At 36.7% G+C, this 17,020-nt stretch overlaps 1 protein-coding gene across 2 annotated transcripts in view; it reads left to right on the forward strand.

The window, feature by feature from the left end:
- Positions 1-17,020, forward strand: part of NKAIN2 (sodium/potassium transporting ATPase interacting 2) — a gene marked incomplete at both ends in the record, with an annotated part of 531,305 nt that overhangs the window by 222,174 nt on the left and 292,111 nt on the right. The gene's annotated exons all lie outside the window — the stretch shown is intronic.

Genomic DNA, 17,020 nt, shown 5'->3' on the forward strand with positions numbered 1-17,020 from the left:
ATTAAAAAGTTGATGTTTTTACTTTATGCAAAGTATATACCAGAGAAAGAAAACCATAAACCTTTTTTTTTTTTTTTTTTTCCTGAGTCCCATATCTGTCAATCACAGGTAGAATTCAGAATTGAAAACTGTTATCACAATGTGTCATTCCAAACCATTAATCCTTTTTTTCACTCTGAGGTATTTTCTTCATCAGTGAAGGGGAAAACAAAAAAAAAAAAAAAAAGGTAAAAATCTGTTCTCTTCACAAGAAGATCGAGACAATAGGCTTTCTTCTGTTCCATTTTCAGATGTTAGGTTAATTTTGTTGCTCCATTTTCAGAAACAGCAGAGACAATAACATCCACAGTATGAGAATTACAATTATCCTCATTCTAGCAGTTCTGCTAGTTGTTAGAGAGATCTGTATCCAGAGAAATAAACTATAAATCCTATTCAGAAAATCCTTTTTCCAAAGGAGCTATTTCAAATCCAGAAACTTCAGTCTTTAAAGAAAAGCAGCACAAAATGATCTAATTGTTATACCACAGATTTCTTTTTATCTCAGCTCTTTCATCAGTTTGTAAGTTTGGGGTTTTTTTTCGTTTGGTTTGTTTTGTAGCAGTACAATTTTCCATGTCTTCTTGTCTTTTCTCCTTGAAAACTAGTACTCATTCATAGTTTGACCTTTTGCCAAAGAGCTTTGCCCAAACACTTTTCTCTCCCTCCTACTTTTTCCAGAGGGATAGCTCCCTGGGAAATGTATTGCTTCTTTCCCAGGCTATCAGGACTAATCCAGACGGAAGCCCCCACTCCTTCCTAAGACATATGGAAAGTGCTGCAGGCATTTAAATGGGAATGTGCTTCACCCTATTGACACTTTCTTGGTTTGGTGTGTGGGAATGATCATTGATTTATCTCATTCAGTGTTCTGCCTCTAGCAGTGTCTCATAACACATGATGCCAAACAGGAGATCATACGCATGGCACCTGAACAATTGGATTATTCTCAGTGAAGCAGGATGAATTGATTCTTTCAACCTGAATGCGATTTTTTTTTCAATTATTTTCTTAACTGGTGTATCCATGACTGCAGCATGCCTGACAGTCCCTTGTCTAGAGTTCCTTTGTTTGAAATAAAAGATGAAGACCTGTCCCTATGTGGTGAAAGCCAGGTACGAGATACAGGATGAGATCCAAACAGAGCCCGTCCTCCATGCAAGGTGCAGAAAGTGGGGCATTCTTGAGTCCTTTGCAATCACAGCATTGGTATGAAAAGCACTTTTGGCCAGTTATGTTAGAAAGATCACGAGTGCCTAGTATCGTGTTGAAATTCATTGAAGGTAGTATAGATTAAAGAAAGAGTACATCCAAATCCATCTTTCTTTGGGATATGTTTAAAGATAAAAGGCTTTATCTGCAATAAAATGTCTTACCAGAACAAAAATACTGTTAGCATGTCTATATTTGAAAATGGTTCAGGATTTTATACAGCAGCACTTAAAAGTATATCCAAAACCAGACTAATGATTCGTGAGCATTGCACATAGTAATCACATATGAATTTTTCTAGTTGCAAGTTGAAGGTTGTTTTATGTTTACCTACAAGTCAGATTTTGATTTTGGCTTTTTCCTGTTATTTAATCTTGTCATTTGAGGCCTTTAGGAGATAACAAGGTATCACATTTTCAAATGTCAAAGACAGAGGTATTTTTTTTTAGCTGGAGATTTTTTTTTGGGATGTGGGGAGAGACGGGCTTAGGACTTGACTAATTAAAAGTGATTTGTTTTCATGATCTGGATGAAGTGTTTTTGCCAAATGCCTAAGATACCTCTGAGATTCAGGCAGAATTTTGTCGCATCATCCAGGAAATCCTTATCAAAACACAGCCTGGATCTCTGACGGCACTGGGTGTATGGTTTGATAACTGAGTCCTATTTTCTTGTCTGCACACCAGTTCTTTGTAGCAGAGGGCATTTATAAAGGAAACAGATGGGGAAACATCAGTTATCTTTTGTGCCTTCTGTTTTCTATAAAGGCCAGCAAGACAAGGCAAGCTCAACCAAAATAATTGAAGGCTTCATAGAATAAGTCAGGTAAGCCAGGGGAGAATAGATTCACTACAGCTCCAGTAGCAGTGTAGTTCCTGATAAAAAAAAAAGATGATTTTCATGTAGGTTAGTAAAACAACTCAAATTTTGAAAAGCCATAGACCTTATTTTTCGAAGTAATTTTGATCCATGGAATTGCTTTATGCTAATACAGTCTGTAGTGCTAAGTATACATGGAACTGCTATAAGCCAACTCTGAACAGAGTTTATTTAAAAATTGAGAGCCTCAGATGTGGTTAACCACCACTTGCAGTTTTTACGGACTTCCACAGAAAAGGTCAATGATTATAAAAATCCTAAGAAAGTTATATTTAATCAGAATCATAATCATTAAGAGCAATATTTTTGATCCAATAAATAACTTCTGTAAAGGAAACTCAGGTCTAATGTGTTTATGTTTCTCTTAGTTTTGTGGTGGGTTGACCTTAGCCGGCGGCCAGACACTATCCCTTGCTATTCTCACTCCCCTTAGTCTAGAGGACAGGGAGAGAAAATAAGATAAAAAAACTCATGGGGTAAGATGAAGGCAGGGAGATCACTCACCAATTATTGTCACAGAGAAAATAGAATCAGCTTGGGGAAAAATTAGCTTAATTTCTTGTCACTTAACATTGATTTTGATCGTGAGAAAAAAAAAACAAAACAATGTAAGCAGTTCCCCCACAACACCTTTTCTCCCAGGCTGAACCTCACTCCTTCATTCCCAGATCCTCTACCTCCTTACCCTGTGTGGAGCAGGGAGATGGGGAATAGAGGCTTGGGGTCAGTCCATGAAGTCTCCTCTCCACTGCTCCTTCCTCCTCGTCCTGTTTCCCTACTCCATCCTGGCCTCTCCAGGGACTGCTCTGTTCAGGCACTCAGAGATCCTCCTCCTTCCACCCTTCTGGTCTCATCCTGAGGCTCGCAGGGCTGTTTCTCACACTTTTTTCCCCCCACACTCATGGCTCCCACAGCCCTCGCCAGCACCTGCACCCATCACAGGTTTACAAGTAAAATGTGAGTTAATTAAGAATACAAGAATGAAAATTATATGTTAGAGACAGTTTATTTAATCTGAGCTTTGTTCATGGCTGGGATACATGCTTCTAGTAACATTTTCTGTAAAGTCCGTATGTTGGTTTATATTATTTTGACTATGTTGAGATATCTGATGAAGTTCTCCCTCGGGCAGTATTACTAGGCTGCCTACTACTGTAATCATATATACATACAAGTACAGTTATTTTTCATGTTGCCTATATTAATCATCCTAAAGGTAAAAAAACCAGAGAGATAAGAAGCTCAGGTTTGTAAGTCTGTATTAGACATGTAAACAAGTAACCTTTTTTTGAAGTGCTAAGTGTCAACCAAGTTCAGCTCACTTCCTTGTTTACTGGCTTTAAATAACAGGAAAAGAAAGTTGATTCCCTACCTTATTACTTTCTGTGTCCAGATCTCCATCTTTTTTAATCAATACCTCTCTGTCATTCATTGGTATCACTGTTGCTTTCCATGGCAATGGAATTGTCATATCATAGCTGCCTTAATGCAATTTGTCTATAGACTTGTGATACCAACTGTCTTGTACTGTTTGTGTTTTCTCTTATCTCTAGTCATTTCCATTTGTGGATTCACAACAAGAAGAAAGTGATGTTTTCATGGTTTGGAGGTGTCTTATAATCTTTTTCCATTTTTACTTTTTATTCTTCTAAGAAGATATGTGTAGCATAATCTAGTTGTAGAAGGTCAAAGAGCCTTGAACTCATAGTTACCTTCATCTCAAGGAAACCATCCAAAGTCCTAACTAGAAGATACAGGGAGAAAACTCCCTTATTCAACCCATTTGCCACTGTCATTGGCATAAAAATAAATGGCTCATTCATTTGCTGTGGCCCACAGCAAATAGATTATTTAGGTATGGAAAGCTTCAAGGTGGAAACTTCATGTATAGGAAGACTCGTAAGCCTGATTAGCAGCAAAGTCTTGCGTGCCGTGCCCATCACTCCTTATTTCGCTTATTTCTGCTATTTTCAAAGCAGAACTTGAATTTCTTCTGCATAGCATAAGCTATACATCATTACCTGGAACTGCTATACTTTACAACTAGTGCCAACTTCACCTTCCATTTTATAACTTAATAAGGTGTAGCTTTTTACTGGCTACCATTCAGTGTTTGTCAGGTGGCTGATGAAGCACTCAGTTGAGTTTTCCATCTGCTGCTCCATTCTTCCTATCCAGACTTCATAGGGCATGCATTTTCTCTTCAAACATTACTCTTTAAGCATGAAAAAGACTTCTTCTATCTTGTGTTCCAGCTTGCATGATGTTGCACTAATCTGCCATGTCAAAAATACACTTAGTGATTTATTCCTACTACAGTGACAGTTGAGTGGGAGCATATCCTGTAGCATTTACCAGATGTGTCACCTCTTGGTGCCATGCCAGATAGTGTTCATCCCATTAAAGGGCTAATTAAAATAAAGAGGCATTCCTATTTTGGATGCTTTTAAAGCATCAGGAACACTATCACTGTATTATTAATATACCTCACGGTCCTACATTTTTTCATGGCATACCTTATGAGAGTCAAGTAATAATACAAGTAATAGGTGTTTGTTAGAGACAGATGGATGACTCTTTTCTGGTTGTTGACAATGAAAAGAAAGCTCCGTCTAACAGTTGTCTTCAGTGAAAGAAAAGATTATGTACTTCCGTGGTTAGGGACGTTATATCCTGGTTAGGCCGTGTCAGCCATTCTCCATGTTGGAGTATTCAAGTGTTTTGTAGGTCTCTATTCTTCTTGTTCTTCAGGTCATTATTTTTAAAAAGAAGGTAGTAGTGTTTCATGTGCTTTTGCAAGAGCCTTTGCATAAAATGTACAGGAGTAGACTTCCAGATTTATTTATTTAGTTAGTTAGTTGGGCTTGCTAATGACCACAGAGGAGGAGACCAATTGAAGGGGAATAGCTTTGTGAGATCAGCATAGCAATACCTATCCCAGGACAAACAAAAGTTGGCTGTCCAAAAGGATGGCTAAATCCAAGAGTAGTCTTATTTTATCCACAAATACTGGAGTTGTGCCTCAGCTTTCCTCACCCCCTTTACTGCCCTATATCTTGACGTGTAAGTAGGCGGAGACTTACAGTATTTTTCAAAAGTTCTAAACTGCTGTTGTTCAACATCGAGGATATGTAACATATGCAATGAGATTAAAATGGAAACAAATGGATATGGAGCTGTAAATAAAGGAAGCAATTTCATTTTATACTCTCCTGATTCTTGGTCTTTCCCATTAGCAACTAGAGAGCAGCTTTTTAGAGGACCTGAGAAGTGATTTCTGTCCTGCAGTGTTACTGAAATATAAACAGGGGGTGTCTCTGAAATGCTCATGTCTAGAAGTCATTTTATAAATAAGTTTAGGCAATATGATTTAGATCATATTGCTTTTGTTCCTGACCCAGTTGAAATCTTAACACTTTCTAAAGTCTGAAGGTATAATATTCTGTGACTTAAGTATATATATTCTTGCATGCTGTCAAATATGATTTGTGATTTTCCAGTAATATCACTGCAATTTAAATTGAAAAAAAAAAAAAAAAAGCTGTAAGCTTAAGCTGCTTCAAATGGAAGATAAAAAAGCCATATTAGAGGAGAACAAAAGATCACCTAAGCACAGAAACTTACCTCAAGCAGCAGCCAGTAATAGTTACCAAGTGAACCGTGCAGGAACCTGTAGAACTTGGCCATTCCTTCAATTCACCCCTTCAGGTTTCAGCACTCTGTAATTATGAGACTTCTTAAACCAAAGGCAGTGGCTGGACCATCATTTTTAACTGCTAGCAATAGACTAATTTTCCATAAAATTCTCTAATTTTTTTCTGTCTAAAACATTAAAGCCTGTGGCAATATATTTCCCTGTTTTAATTTAATTTTCTTTGTTTTCATTTTTTTCTCACATAATTTCAGCTGGGTGCCTCTATGTACTAGGCGAAATACGAACACTCATTCCCTGCTTATTTCCATTATATCATCACTAATTTTAAAGACCTTTTCATATCTCACAACATCTCTCTCTTTAGTGACTTCAAGAACTTAATCAGTTCAGTCTGTCCTCAGTAGAAATCCTCCACCATTCTGATCATTCCTGTTATATTTCTTCGTACTTTTCCAGTTTTACTATGGCTACTACTGCAAGTGTGGTCCTCTTTCCATTAATGTAGTTCTCTGTTTCATTGCTTATGCTTTCCTAATGATTTCTAAAATCTGGGTTTTGCTTGTCATCAGGACGACATTTGATGCTATCTGGAATAATTTTATAATTTTCTGAGTAGTAACAGTTAATTCAGAACCATGTCTATGTTAAACATTCTTTCCTGAGGAAGTGCTTAATTTTGAATTTATCAGGAATTTATTTCACCTGCCTTTTTGAAGTCTAGTCATTCAGGGTGTGATATCCTTTGCAGCAATTTGCTGTCAAATTTAATAATGTTTACCTTGCAAATTTGGATAGAAAACTTCAGCATTTCCACACATAAACACTGCTTACAACACGCTTTCTTCAAGTGTTCAGTATTTCCAAAGCTTCTCAGGTGTATTGAGAAGGTTCAGTCATGGATTCTTAACATCCTTCAGCAAAAGTAGTGTTGATTCTCTCACAACAAATTATATTCATCAAAATGTTTTCCCAGTTTAACCTAATTGTAGTCTGCAATCCAGAAAGATAAGAAACTGATTGAATAGCATTTGACCAGATTTATACCTCATCACACTGACTGTTGACAGGACAGGATATCAGCTGGTTCACTTCTGGTTCCTCATCTCCTTTTACAAGGGTGGAAGAGAGAGTCCAGTGCATAATAATGCTGGAAACTAATATTTACCTTTAAGGACTTTTCACCTTGCAGATTAAACTGACACATAAAATGTTCAGAAACATTTAAATAAAATAGGAACTTAGCAATTAGAATCAATGAAATCTGCAGTTCCAACTGACTTCGTCTTGAAATCAGGATTTGAATACTGCCTAGGTGTAACTCTGAGATTAAAAGATTTTTGTCTGAATCCTATGGGGATTATTCATGGGCTATCACCTGCATCAATTAATTTAGTAATAATTATAACTCTTTTACATAAAGTGGATGGATCATATTCAGTTTGTCTCACTTGGGTACCTACACTTAGTCAGATTGGATTTCCCTCTGGAGGCCTTTAGAGACACATTATTTCACCAAGTATAACTGAAATTTTGTGGAGGTTCAATACCTAAAATGCAAACAGAAGTTCAGGTCCCTAGATTGGACCTCACCTCTGCTTTATAAATAAAAGTTATGACTGGGATAGAACAGCATCTTCTTTCCTACGAATGTAGTGACATTAGATGTGGAAGCTGTAATGGTTTTAAATCCATGTATGCAGTGAAACCTACTTCTAGGCAGGGGATAAAGGAAGAGACTCGATCACAGTTCAACAGCATTCACCACAGCAGGGACAGCAGTTTTGCCTAGGGAAGGGCAGGTCTGCAGGAAACTACCTGAGCTTCTCGCAGAGCAAGAACATGAACATCACTTCAGAAATGTCATAGATACTGGCAGTCATTGGCAGGTCTTTGCATAAATCTGCTGGCATTTTGGTTAGTTGCCGCCAATAAGCTGTCTTTACCCTGGCGTTTTAATTTTTGCCATAGTTTTCTTTGTATAGTGAGATAAATTAAGGGAAAATTTGATGACTCTTGTTTTTACTTCCTATTTTCCTAGATGTGCACAAACTTTATGTATTCCTTCTTCTCTCCAATGTAGAGCTAACCTGTCAATAACAGGGCATTTTGAATGGGAATTGATCCTTTCTTTCATTGGCTGCAGTAGCAGAACAGCAGGAGTGAAAAAAGTCAGCTCTGCTCTGGTTATTTGCCAGTGAGATCTGTTGCCTGGATCTTCATTGTAACTGGAGTTCTAATCAGTGTGTCATCAGGCTAGAGATAAGCCACAGGGTAAACCATTACCCCAGACAAAACAGTGCCATGCAGCGCAAAGCAGGAACCAGCTGGTGCAGCATTCATTGCATAAAGGTATATTGCTTTAGGAGAGAAGCAGCACACATGATATTATCAAGTTATATTTTCTCAAGTTAAAAATATTCCCTCTAGAGAGATCACCTGTACCACTAAGATACGTGCAGACATTTGGTGTTATGTAAATGTTATTTTTTCCTGTTGTTTCATTAATAATAGGACTCTGCTTTGAAAAAGACATTGTAGTTACCCTCAAATAATTGTATTAAAAGCTACTGTCTAGCAAGGGTTAGACAGTCAGTAGACATGCATCAATTAAAACACTGATTAATATGATTATATGAAAAAGCGTCACTGTTTGATTTTTTTACTCTCTTGAATAAGATAGCATACGGTATAAAATTAAATTGAATACTCTTAGCCTTCCTCTCCTAATCTAATCCACACTAAATTGGTCAGAAACAATTATAAACACCTCTTTTTTGACACATCATGATTGCATAGTTGATTGTTTTTTGTATAATTTGAGGAGGTCATTTGCTAACAAGACATAGCATTTAAAATGGCTAGATTTAAGCAGCTAACCTAAAGTTGTCATCTTTTTTTTTGTTTTGTTTTGTTTTTTTTTTTTTGTGCTAGGCACTGTAGAAGAATCTGGCTCAGGCAATCTAATTTGCCTTTCATAGTCTATCACAAGCTTCATGATTATTTCTTACAACAAAACACTCAGTGCAACAAATTAGTAGATTCTGCTATGTTGGTTGGACTGCATTCCAATTCCTGCCTTAATGATGCTGGCTGCCTTAAGCGCTGCCAGCACAATAATTATTGCTGAGTTTTCTAGACCTCATCAAACCAGCAAGGTGATCACCCTCTTGGAACAGTTGGTAATAGGAGGTATGGAAAACTGAAAAGATATTGCTGCAACTCTGTGCTATCATGCCAACCAAGTGTCACTTGAATGATGGCAGCTGTTGGCAGGGGTAGGGCTCTGCTGGAGGAATAGTTCTAGATTATAGCTTTTGCAGCTTCCAAGGAGAATTGCTGTGGGCACTGAATTAAAGAAAGCAAATTAGAAGGTGGGGAAGACAAAGATTTGAAGGCAAATGCAGAAAAAGATATGATAGATTGTGAAAATTAAGCATTTTTTTTCTTACTGTATGTGATTGGCTCTTTTATGAAGCAAAAAACTTCCACAAGCACCATAAAGTCAGCTATGCAGGTTTGTTAGGCAGCCTTCTCCAGGCTTCATCACATAATTAAGATACCAACTGGTATCAGCAAACTGATGTAATTCTTCTCCAATAAAAAGAAGTATACTAGTATTTATCAGTATTTTACCATAGGAAGTACAGAAGCAAACTTAAAAAAAAAAAATTAATATTTAACAATATTGTCATCATCAAAATAACCGCTGAGTGACTGCTACTATGCTTGAGTGTATATTTTGGATAAACAAATGGGCTTAATCCTAGACACTCAACACTATCCTTTATACAAAATAAACACACAGTAAAAATCAGAGTTTATCTTCAAATTAGTTGATGAAAATTATTTTGGGGTAAATCACAGAAACATTATTAACTGCTGTAAACATTTATGCAAATAAGAAGGCCCATTATACTCCGCTTTAGTGTCCCTATTTCCTTTCCTGTTTCTCCCTTTTGTTTGAATATTTTAATTTTGATCCAACTACAATTTATTTTCTGGAAAATCTACTTGCATGGAAGTGGAATATTTTGACACCATTCTCATCAGTGGGATGTGGTGCCATCTATTAGCACTATGGAATATAGCAAGTATTCATCATGAATGTTTAGTTTTTAGTTAGAACTTGGCATCTATCCTTTTCATTTTCCCTCAAATTTTTAATTTTTCAGTCTTAGCAGACTGGGAGTAGAACTTTGTGAGTCACTATTTCTTAAGCTGGAACTTTGTTACATTACTCAGTTTTTCACTATTTGTTACCTTGTAGATTAATAAAGCTTGGCTGCAAATAGATGCTATTTCAAAACAATGTACTTGAGAGAACGAGATATTTGTAGGCAGACAAGGATTGGTGTGCTAAAAAGAGGTCAACATACAGTATTAGTACATTCGTCATTACAGACTAACTTTTTATTCCTTATATTTGTCATTGGGGCTAGAAAAAAAGGAATGGCCAGTTTGCCTCTTAATTTTCTTGTAGCTCTAATATTGGAAGAGGCAAGAGAATGAGACTGTAATCTCTGCTACTTATATTACAGAGGCTATGCTTTCCAGTGGCAGGTAATGTGTTTTGTATTTCTTTAAAACAGAAAACTTAGGGTCCTACTCATTTAAACATAGTGTTTCATAAAAACAGAAAAAATAAAAAAAAGTATTTTCCTTGAAATGTTTAATGGGATCTTTTTGAGGCAGTGTCTGACTGATTCACTCTAGCTGTCCACAGGACTTGAAATGGGGACCCCTACCCCCGTTGCCCAATGACTTTGCGTTTTCTTATAATGACTCTGACAACAGAGAATGTTTCATATGCTGCCTTGTTTTCTTGTAGTCATGTTCCAAAGCGGATTGAATACAAATGGTGAAATATTGAAAACCGTTGCAAATTGTTTGGTTCTAATCAACAATTCTTGTGTTTAATCAACAAACTTCAACTAACCTATGAGAATACTCCATTTTCTTTAAAAAAAAACCAAAAAACAAAAACCAACTGTTTGTGGAACTGAGTTGCAGACAGCAATTGGTGTTCTCCAGCCATGGTTAAATGTTAAGGTGCTGGACCTGGGTCACTGGCCATCTGGATGATGAGACCTGAGGCCCTGTGCTTGTCCCTGGCAATCTGGTGCAGAGAGCACTTGGCAAGTCTGACTCTCAATGTAGCCATGTTGTAGAGAAGATGCATTTCTGCCTTCAGCACTACTTGGAGTTCCCTAAGGACTAATGGCTTCATACACAGGTAACAGGCGAAGTTTAGCAGCTAGAAACTTTTCTGACTATAACTGATGTCAATTATCTCTCTTCCATAAAGTGGTCTGCATAGTTTAAATGTCAGTTTTCAGGGTATACCAAGGCATTAAAATGTAGTAGGTGCTTCACATATTCTATATAAAATAATGACTATTGTAGCCAGAGCATCTTTGAGGAGAGATTTCCATAAAGTCAGCCAAAGTCAGCATCTGCTTATCCAGGTTTAGCTGTGGAATAAGTGACTATAAAGCAAGAATCTCTCTGTGCATTAGAGTTCTGACATGGATTAGTTGTTGTTCTCTCACTTGCTTTGTAGACACTTATATGTTAGAATACAAGTAAAACCACCGTAGTGACTCTAGATTGACTCTTTTCACTTGATAGAGTCATCTGACACCAAACACTTGGGTCTTGTTATTGCAAGATTCGGTCCTGATGAAATAGTGAGTGATCCTTGCCAAAACCACTTGAAAATTATTTGCCTAATGAGGTTTCTTACAGGTGTGCCTTTCCTGCTGAGGAGTAGAGACTAATTTTTTGTTGTTGTTAGGAGCTAGTTTTTTTTCAGGTAGTGGGCTACATTCTATTTTTGGCTGAAGAAATATACACAGAAGGTAGTTTCACTGCCTTAAGTTAAGGTGTCCTAGATACATCCTCTTGTCAAATACATAATAGTATTGTCAAATCTTTGTTGAGTTTACAAATTTAATATACTGTAATTTGAATCACTGTGTAGAAAGTAGTTGTATCTTTGTGAATGAAAGCGAGACATGTTTTATTGTCAAATATTTCCAATAAGACAGAAACAATTTGGAAGTATTAGATAAGGCTAATCTTTCTGAATGCTTGATTTTGCCTCCAGGCTTTACTGCAGGCAAATTCAGATTGTGCAATTATAAAATATTATTAGAATTTAATTTAAAATTATTTTTATGTTCGGAAGTGGCTCAAGGCTTCTCAGTAATGTCAGTAAAACTGAATTTTGACACCTTAAAGATGCGGCATTGAAGCCAGGGCTTCAATGTTCTGGCTAGAAAAAGAATGTGAAGGAGAGAGAGAAAGGGGGAAATAGAGGTAGGGCAGAGAAGTGGAAGGGAACCCCTGAGACATCAGTCTTGATCTTCCCGTTGTCAGTGGCAGAATGGGAGAAGATGAGGTTGAGCATGTTGACAGCATTGAAATTTATTCCCACCAGTGGTCACTAACCTGTCTGTCATGATCCTTCCTCTGGCCACGGTCACAGCTGGCCTGTCTCTGCAGACCTGACATAAGCAAAACAGGCAGCAAGCCCAAGACCTTGCTCATGACCTACCTGACTTTGTACCAGGTAGTCACATGAAGCTGCCAATGCAGAGCACTGCCTCCAGTAAACGTTAGGTTCCCAGTAAGTTTAATTGGTTTTGTTAATCCGTGATCCTATTTGAAGCTCACACCAGTGGACTGGTACAGCTTTTGTAGCAGGGCCCTGTACCTGGGACAGGTGCTGTGTATATATATTAGAAAGTATATTAAACTGTTCTTATATATTCCATCTTCTGTGACTACTGCTTCGGGTTTGGTTTGTTGGTTTTGGTTTTTTGGGTTTTTTTTTTTTTTTTTGGTGAGTGGAACTCATGATTTTGAATGTTCCTAAAAATCCAAAGGCAGGATTACTAAATGCTTACTATACTCCTAGCTTGGACCTGGCAGATGAGTATTTTGTCTTAAAAAATTATGTTGGTTTTAAGGTTAAAATGAACCTCATCATTTGACCCAATTTGTCAGTTTGAGTCTGAACCACTTCTGTGCACATTCAATCCTTATCTTCTTGGTTTAGGTGGAGTGCAAATATGTTTTATTAAAATAATGCACAACTTTTTATTACAAGTATTCATGAACAGGAAATAAAATACTTTAACGGGGTTAAAACTCTTAGCACCCCTAAGTTATTCTTACTGAAGTTCATCCTGTAGCTGAAATACTCACTTCATTATATTTAGCCTTATGGGTAAAACACTTTACATAAGATTCATTTTTCAAATGTTCTTTCAGGCATACAAAAAGATGTGGTTCTGATACTTATCTAGGTCTTGTTACTGTTGGTCAGCCAGAAGCAAGAAACTCTGTAGTCTTAAAACGTACATGCATAAACACACACAAAAATTTTGCTGTAACATGCTAAGATTTTTTGATCTAAATTGTAACATGACCTTAAAACCCCAACCTATTTAAACTAGTCACTGGGATTAAGCGTGCAGTTGTATACAAAACTTTGCTCTGAAGATGAATGAACTGAAATACTGTTCTGGTTTCAAGAGGATTGAAATCTGCTATATCCCACAAATTCTGGATTTTTATTGTTGTTTTAAGTTATTAGGAAATGTGAATTTAGTCTTGCCCAGTAAAAAACCCCTGAGACAATTATCTCTACAGCTCTGTGTAGCTATGTAAAATGTTGCCATGAATTCAAGTATTTTCTCTAGGTTTCAAAATTTTGCATGTCTTAAGTGCAATATTTTGGGGTTATTTGTTTGTTTGCAATAATAATAATTCTAACAAAAGAGTTCCTGTGAGATAATTCTAAAAATAATTTTAGGAAGCTGCATTAAAAATACCAAATAATTGAGCGGAAAATCAGGGACATCTACCCATTTTTTTTTCCATCAATAGTCACTTCCATGGATATTGGTGTTTGGTAACTTGTATGAGGAAAGTATTTTGCAAAAATAAAACTTGTTAATCAAGTATTTTGCTAGCAATTTCCTCTTTTTTTCTGCCTGCTCACACAGGAGGTGATTCTTTCAGGGAAGTAGTTAGAAGACAGGATTTTGATTTTGTTATTGTTTGAGTCACTGGGTCTCCATGTATGTATGGTGGAGTCTAAATGTTTTTAAATTGTGAATATAATACCCTTAAGATATATTCAGTGCACAGTAAATCATTTTTATTTAAACTGTCAGCTTCACCATCTCAGTTTTGGCTAGAATCTTTCTTATTTTCCTGTCATGAGTAATAATAACTGAAGTGTTATTTAGATAACAGTTCTGCTTCTCATTACTACGTAACAAAAACCTACTGTAGAAAGCTGATATTTACCAGTTTTTTATTATTACTGTGTTCAGTTAGAGAAGGCAGCAGCTGAGATTCAGAATATACTCTGTACCCGTGGAGAGCCCTGTTGTCCTCAGTAGGTCACAGCAGAAATCCACTTGTACACAATAGGATGCAGAGATGAGGTCCTACACAGGATTTTAAAAAACTGTGATTACCTTCTTATCAAGTGTGGTGAAGGCCTATTCCTTCTCTCAGCAGTATCAAACGGATTAAGGACAGGGGCTTAGTATTATATATGTGATTTCTTTAAGGAACCAATGGACAAGTGGAAACTAATTCCTTCTTGATTTTAACTTGAATTACCTGTGCTTGTGATGGTTTTTATTAGATGTGCTGAGAACACCATTGTGTCCACAGCTCTTCACAGAACTTCATTTTAGTTTGGTCTTTTTTCTTCTTAAAAAAAAAAAAAAAAAAAAAATAAAATCTTATTTTCTTTTCCTGCTTTCTTGCAGTAAAGGACTTGACTCACATGCACATGCACGCTTGCAGATTTGTAGGTGTATTTTGTATGGATTTGACTTTCAAATTATTATTCTGTTTTTCTGCTGGGTAGCTGTGGAGAATTCCTTGAGTAATGGGGCCTTCTATCTCAGGATGCTATCTGAAATTTTGATGAAAAATTAAATGAAACTCTCTAAGGAATGGCACAAATATATGCATTCTGCCTCAAGATGATGGAAGTTCTGGGGAAGGGTTATCTAGAGATGTTGTATGTGATGCAGGTAGGCCTTAGCATTAGAATTCTTTCATAAGCCAGAGGCCCAAAGTACTTGTATTTATTAGGCTTTCTATGCCATGGAACCAAGAACTGAAAGTCATTAAAAAGCTATATGTCTAACTTAAAAACACAAGCAAATGATTAGAAGCTGTGGGCATCTGATGCAACACAATTGAGCTGAGGGGACTTAATGAGTTACTGATTAGAGCTTAATTTCTGTTGCTCATTCTAAGCCTGCACCAGTCATGATATAATCCACAGTTGATTAATTCTCCTTCACTGTGATATAAGCTAATACTCTCTTCTTCCTTTGGAATGAACCAAGAGCCTGTTATCAAGACTCAGCTGGTCAGTCCATCAGTTGAGCGTGACCCTGCCCTAGGCCCCAGTGCAACTGGTCCCTCTGTGCTGTGTGTGCTGGTCAGGAAACCTGGCTCTTGGGGACTGTAGGTACCCACTTGTGTGTGCACTTCGTTTCATATCTATGCAAAGTTCTGATTCTGCACCATGGTAAAGTAGTCGTGGTTGAGTTTCTTCTCAAGGAGCTTTCCAAGGAAAGGCACTTTGTCATTTTCCATTTTTGAGTTTGTGTTATAAATCATCTTTTGACTGGTTTCTCCTTTGTAGTTCCTGTCTGAAATTTTAGTCCAATCAAATACTTTAAGAATCATCTCAAAATGGTTTTATTTATCCACTGGAAATTCAATTCTTAGGTCCCTCAAGGTCAGTAACACTGTTAACCTGTTAACAACCAGCCTCTGACAAGAATCTGGAAGTAGTTTGAGCTATTACAACTTCATAGTATACAGACTATTTTTATCTTGTATTTGTTTTTAAAACATTTAGCTGAAGTCTGGAAAAAATAATGCATTAGTAAAATTGTTCACTGTAATTGCACTTAACTTTTCTGTCATTTTATCAATCATTAAATAAGATAATCTGTCTATGATATTTTATATATTTGGAAGCCTAAGAAAACGATGTAGTGGAGGTTTATTTTCTGACATTAGGAACTGAATCTCCATAACCCTACATTTAGGGTACACTCCATTATTAAAGTGGAGTTGAATTAAAACATATTTTTGTTTTCTTACCGTGGTATACTTTTTCATCCAAAGCATCTATTTTTCCTCTTTCCTATTCTCATTTTAAACTCTTGTTTCCAGAAGAAGAAGAAAGAAAATGGATAATTATTTATTCCTAGAATTTAAAGATTAATATTTCTTTGTCAGTCCTTTCCTTTCTTTCTGTAATGTCCTTGAAACATTGCTATACATTTGAAGCTGGTAGACGTGATTTGGGGAAAGAAGTGCAGTTGTTTAACCAAAAATTGTAAGGTTTTGAAGGAAAGGAAAAAAAAAACCTTTAAAAATCAGGTCTATATTTTCTCTTGCTATGTAAGGAAATCACTGATGATTCTGGCATATGTGGAAGAGGAGGAAGCTACATAATACTGTGTTTTTAATAGATTTTGTCAGTACTTTGTCCTACTTTTCATTTTTCCCCTTTTAGAAGCACAGACCCGATGAGATTTTTTTTTTTAATTAACTGCATGTAGAAAGTTCATATTATTTTTCTGTTTGTGAGTAGTTTTTATTTTTTCTCCACCTTCATCTCTTCAGGAAGTATGAATAAAAATCCGTTTATGACATATATATTTCATTTTATAACTCTACGATGCACTTTGCTGTGTTAGTCTGATCTTCTAAGGAACAGTAGCTGCATTTCCACACCATTTTAGCTCTGCACACCCTACCAGAATGCTGCTGTTCCACATATCCAGCAGTTCCCCTACACAGCTGATTCCTTGGAGTGACAGAAGAAAGTCTAATTAGTAAGTCTGCCTATGGCAAACATGAGGTAGATACACAGGGACAGAGGTGGTGCAGACTCATCTCCTGGTTCTAAATGGCTGATATTTGTGCCATGTTTTCTGGCAGATTCCCCCCACCAGAAGTTTCATCATGGACACAAAATCTGAGAGTGTGGTTGCTTGGTACTGAAGAAATCGCTAGTCATTCAAAAAAAAAGTAGTACATTGTTGTGTGGGAAATGAAGATTGACATAGAATTGCCATTTATCCAGCACTGCCCCATAAACAAGATTTGGCAGAACTACTGCATTTTTTAACAAAACAAAACAAAACAATACAATACAAAAAACACCAAAACAAACAA

This window comes from Nesoenas mayeri, assembly GCF_963082525.1.
Source record: "Nesoenas mayeri genome assembly, chromosome: 3".
NCBI lineage: Eukaryota > Metazoa > Chordata > Aves > Columbiformes > Columbidae > Nesoenas > Nesoenas mayeri.